A 6000-nucleotide genomic window follows, 5' to 3' on the forward strand; every position below is an offset into this window, starting at 1 on the left:
CTAGCTACCTAAGAGTAACCTACACACCTCATTCTCCTATCCCCAACTTCTTCAATGTCACTCCAATGTCCCATTTCTAGTCTTCTGTTCTTCCATTATTTTCTCTGAAATTATCATTCCTTAATTGGAAAGCTTCCCTTCATTTTAGGCAACTTCCTCTCAACCTCCTACCATTTTATGGCACTCATACAGAACTGGTTCTCCACAAATGATATTGCATCTCTAGTCATTCTCTTCAGCACTGGGTGCCCCTTCTCTCTTGTGCCTCCCATCATATTGGTCCAAGAACAGAGGAGGAAAAAAAGGGAGAAGAAGAAGGGGGGAGAAAAAAGTCAAAGAAAGAAGAGAGAGAGAAGGAGAAGGAAGAGGAAGAGGAAAGGGAAGGAAGGGGGGAAAAGAGAAAGGGGAAAAATATTTTTGCTCCCCACTGCTACTCCCACTGTCTTTCTTTGCTGCTATCACTCAGCTGCCTTTCCTCCCTTGACATCCATTCCCAATCTTGATCCTATATCCTATGCTTTCAATATCTTGCCCCCTTATCCTATGGGATCTTTTGACATGTCAAAACCCAAACCTACCTTAGGTCTATCCTGCTTCTACTCACATGCTGCTGAATGGAAGCAAAGGAAGTCAAATTATCAGACTGAGTAGGTACACTACAAAATTGTTTTCTAACCTCTACAGGGCCCTCACTACAGCAAGACAATCTTTTAATTCTTCTTTAATTTTCTATTCCATTTCCCACAGAAACCATTATATACCTTTACTCCTCCAAATTCCCATACCTGTCCGTCTTCTCAATCTCTTATACTTATCATATACTTTACATTCCATTTCTCTTTTTCATCTCAAAACCCCTTTGACATCATCCTCTACCCTCTTCTCCTCTAATACTGTCTCTGTTAACAGCTTTTCCTTTCTCTTAGCCAACCTGAACCTCCCTACATGTGCCCATTATCCCACCCCCTCCTAGAAGAAGTGGGGAGATCTTATTTGATCTTGTCCTAGAACTTTCTTGAGTATTTGAGAACTCCTAGCCCTGGGACAACCAACCACCCCTGTTACCTTCCCAAAATGGAATATCCCTATGAAGCCTGAACCCTTCTTAGTAAGTTCTTCCTGGAATCTCTATTTTTCAGAGACCCAGACTGGCCTGTTCTGACTTTTTGCCTCAAACACATAGTTTAGCACTAGGCACCTTCATCTCAATTTTCCTTAGCCTTTTTCATCTATCTTTTTGTCTGTCATTTCCCCCATAGACTGTAAGTTCCTTGAGGTCAGGAGCTATGTTGCCTCACAAAGTCAATACTTAATAAATGCTTGTTTCCTTCCTACTTCAAGACATCCAAAAGAAAACTATCTTTTCCCCCAAAACCCACCTCTCTTCCAAAGTTCCCCTATTTCTGTTACAGGTACCATCCTGTAACCAGTTCACAAAACAACATTTTTTTCAATTCTCCCACTCTCTCACCCAATATATCTAATTAATTGCCAATTATTGCCATTTCTACCTCTACAACATTTCTCACCCTCAATTTCTTATCTCTGTTTACGGTCACTATCTTTGAAGGAAAGGGACTAAGGTCATATCTTCCTGGATTACTTCTAATGGCCTCCTAATTCATCTACTTGGTTTCAGCCTTCACCTACTTCAATTCAAAGTGATTCTTCTAAAATACATATTTGATCATGTCACTTCCTTCTTCAAACTCCAGTGGCTCTCTAAGATAAAATATCAACTTCTCTGATTGATTTTTAAAGTCCTTCACAAAATAGTCCTAATCTATCATTCTGGTTTCTTTATAAACTACATGTATTTCCTACTTTGTAAGCTCCAGCAAAACTCATTCAACTAAGCAATAAATATATATTAATTGCCCATTGAGTGCTAGGTAGAATTCTAAGCACTGGGTTTGTTGTTTTTTACTGTTCTTTACATACAATACTCCATCTTTTGCCTAAAAGTCCTTGGACTGACTATCCTCCATGTTTCATGCACTGCTTCCTTACTTCAAGCTCACACCATCCCTCATTTCCTTCAAGATTCAATTCAAGAGGTATTTTCTATAAGAAGTTCCTCTTAATCCCTCCCCAGTGTCCTTCCTCCTTACCTGCCTTGAATTTAGTTGTATTTATGCCTATAAATTTTGTCTTCCCTAAGATAAGAAAAACTCCTTGATGGAAAGAATGGAATCATTTTTATCTTTCTATTCCCAGCACTTAGTATAGTACATAATATGTAACAGGTGCTTAATAAATGATTATTTGATTAATTGATTGGCAAAGGCATGAGATCTAGAGCTTGAAAAAAATATTGGAACTTAGCTGAAAAACACTTCTCATTTCAGGATATTGGGACCCAGAGAAATTAAGTGATTTTCTAAGATCATACAGATCAGAAATTGCAACATAACATATAGAATTAAAACCTGGAATAGTCTTTGTCTGATCAGAGAACATTGTAGAGTAATGCAAATTTTAAATAACATTTAAATAAACTGGGAATAGAAAGGAAAGCAGTAGAAAAACTGCTGAGACCCTCAGGATCAAAACCTTTGGCTTATTATTCTACTAAGTAAATTTTGATGAGTTTCGATGTATACTTTTGGAAGGAGTGTCCATATCAAAGAGATCAGAGACCCATCAAACTATTAAAGTATCACTGCATTATCTGCAGGGTCTTTGGTCATAATGGGGTTCTCTCTTAATAGGAAAAGAAAAATCATAAATACCATATTATTGGTAGAAATAATTCCACTTAGACATAAGTGAAAAGATATAAATGTCTTAAGTTGCTAATGTAGGGAATCAAAATAGTTTAAGTCAAGCTCAGAAATGGCTTGCCCCTTTGTGTCACATTAATTAAACCTTTCTACTTCTTAACTGTCTCAGTTTTCAACTCTGCAAAATATAAAAAGAAAAGGATGAATCTTATGAATTAAACGTGCTTTGCTCAGGCCATACAAAATAAATGCTTTTGAAAACAATTATGTCTGCTATAATTCTTCATGCTGCAATTCAAATAACATTCATATAAAGCTACTACTCTGTAGAGAGCACTGTGTTGGTGTTTTTGTACAATCGGAACCAATTGTTGATAAGCACAGCTGCACCTAGCCTGCCTCTAGCCATTCAGAGGAATGTCATAAAACAGAATTGAATCCAGGTATTCATTGTGAAATATCAACAATTTCGTGGATTTGAATGGTGCTTTCCAGCATTTAAAACACTTTCAAATAAATTATCTGACAAAATCATGGTACTGCTCAAAAAAGGCAGATATCTTGGCTCAATGACAATATAAGCAAATCCTCTCACAAATTGCCATTTGTATTTCATGTTTCCAGACCTCTTTTGATCAATAAGCTTGACTTCTTTTGTGTAAATATAGGGTTAGGAGGAAATCCCCACTCTGATACAGATACAGATTCCAGCAGAATGTAAATTGAGAGAACAGGGACTTTCTATTTTTACCTTTGCATCCCAAGCACCTCATACAATGCCTAGTAGACAAATGCTTGTTTAAGGGATGGTCATACCCTTTATCTTGCCATCACCCTTAAGTTACATTTCAGAAATTACAATTTTGTGCAATCATAATTTAACTTCATTCCATCTTTCTATAATTTAAAAATCCATACCCCTGCTCTTTTTCATCACTAGGACTAATTCTTTTTTCTCCTCAGAATTTTTTTTAGGCTATCAGTCTTTTACTGAATATACTCTCCTTGCTAATTCCAAATCCTTGGCAAACCAGTTTAACTCAATTTCATCCTCTGCTCTCAAAGTCCTTGCTCCCTTGTCCAATCATCAGTCATGGCTTGCCAAACCTCAAGTCTGGATTATTCCACCTATCAGCCTCTTTCACTCTTAGATGCTGCTAAATAGAACTGGAAAAAGTCATGAAACAATGCTGACTGAACCCACTACAAATCTGTCTAACTTCAACCGGGCTTTCATGGCAGCCTTCTACTCCTCCTTAATCAATCCTCTACATCACTCACCACAACAGCTGTTCCAAACTTTCTCTCTTGTTTTCGAGCTTCCCATGACATTTCTGTCCATCTCCCTTTCTTCCTGAAAAAAAAAAATGAGGCAGGCCCTTCCCCACCCACTCATTTTCTTGCATCCTTCTCTTTGTCATCTACTGGATCCTTCACTCTAGTTTACTTGCCAAGACAAGTCCTTCTATATGAGCTCTTAAGGCAGTCTCCTGTTATTTTCTCTAATATGTTGCCCTCACTACCATTCCTATTCCCCACTCTAATATTCTCTCTCTACTACTGGCTCTTCCCAGCTAACTATAAACATTAGCATGCCCCCTTCATTTTTAGAAATCCCCCAGTACCACCCCTCCTATCTATATCTCTTTTCCCCTTCTCATCTAAAGTTAAATTAAAAGCTCTTAATAGTTGGTATCTCCATTTCCTCTTCTTCTCAGTTCTCTGAAGTTTTGACTTCTGACCTGATCATTCAGCTAAAACTATTCTCAAAAGCTACCACTAATCTCTTAATTGGAAAATCTGATGAGCTTTTCTCAAGGTATTTATTCATCCTTCCTGAACTTTGTAGCTTTAATACTGTTACTCAGTCTTTTCTGGCTATTCTCTCCTGGATATTCTGTGACACTTTGTTCTTAGTTCTCTTCTACCTATAAGGCTGCTCCTTACTCTCTTTTCCTGCATCTTAATGTGATTGTCCTCCTTCCTCTTCTGCCTGCTGGTTAAAACCCCCAAGGTTCTAATGCCTACCCTCTCCTCTTTACTCTCAATATTATCTCCTTTGGAGAACTCAACAGTTTTCACGGATACAATTATCTCTCTACTGATAATTTCCAGATCAATAAAAACAAACCCATTCTCTCCTGAACCTTTATACCATCACCTGTCTCTTAGGCATGTCAAACTGGGATATCTTGGAGGTTCTCAAAATCAGCATCTCCAAAACAGAACACCCAAACTCTCCTCCTTTCCAAACTTCCCTATTTTTGCTGAGGGTACCAGCATCCTCCCAGTCCCCCAGGGCCTCCATATCATTTTCATGGATTCATAGATCTCACCCCAGATGGTCAATCCATTACCAATCTTGTCATTTCTCCCTTCCTCACATCCCTCCCACAAATCTCCTTGTCACCACTCAATGAGCCACTACCTGAGTGCAGATTCTGACCTTTGTATGTGTATTCATGTTGTCTTCTCCATTAGAAAATAAGCTCTTCAAAGTTGAGAACTGTTTTACCTTTTCTCAGGGCCTAACATACTAAATGTTGAATACTCTCCTTGTTGATTGATTGTAAAATATTTGAATATACATCTAAGCAGGTATAGATTAGCCATGTAGTATAATAAAAAGAGCACTGAATTTGGAATCAGAAAACCTGGATTTCAGCATTTCTTCCAATACATTTGTTCGTGTGTGATTTTGACCTTACATAACCTTACTGGACTTCAACTTCCTGATCTGTAAAATGAAGAAGTTGGATTTGGTAGCTTTTCAGGTACCTTCTAGCCCTAGTTCTTTAATTCTTAGTTCCAGTTTTCAATTTCTTCATGAAAAATGGGGGGAGAAGGTTGTACTTAATCTCTAAAGTACATATCTATTTTAAATTATACATGTGATACCCACAGCAAATTGGCAAAGAAAATAGTGACTGAAGCAATTATAGAAAAACCAAGTACACAGATGTACTATTGGTAGCACTGTGAATTGGAAATTCTGGAAGAATTCTACTATTCTGGAAAGAAATTTGGAACCATGCTAAGAGAGCTACTTAAATATCCATAGCCTTTGATCAAGAGATTTTATTGTGAGGAATATATGAGAATCAATCACAAAAAAGAAAAGCCTCCACATATATCAAAATAGTTATAGCTCACTTTTTGAAAATAGCAAATAACTGGATACAAAGTAGATGTTCATCAAACCATGATAACATGAATATAAGGTAATATTTCTGTGCTATAAGAAACAACGAATACAAGAAGCAGGGGGAAAATGTGA

This window comes from Sminthopsis crassicaudata, chromosome 1 (assembly GCF_048593235.1).
Source record: "Sminthopsis crassicaudata isolate SCR6 chromosome 1, ASM4859323v1, whole genome shotgun sequence".
Lineage (NCBI taxonomy): Eukaryota > Metazoa > Chordata > Mammalia > Dasyuromorphia > Dasyuridae > Sminthopsis > Sminthopsis crassicaudata.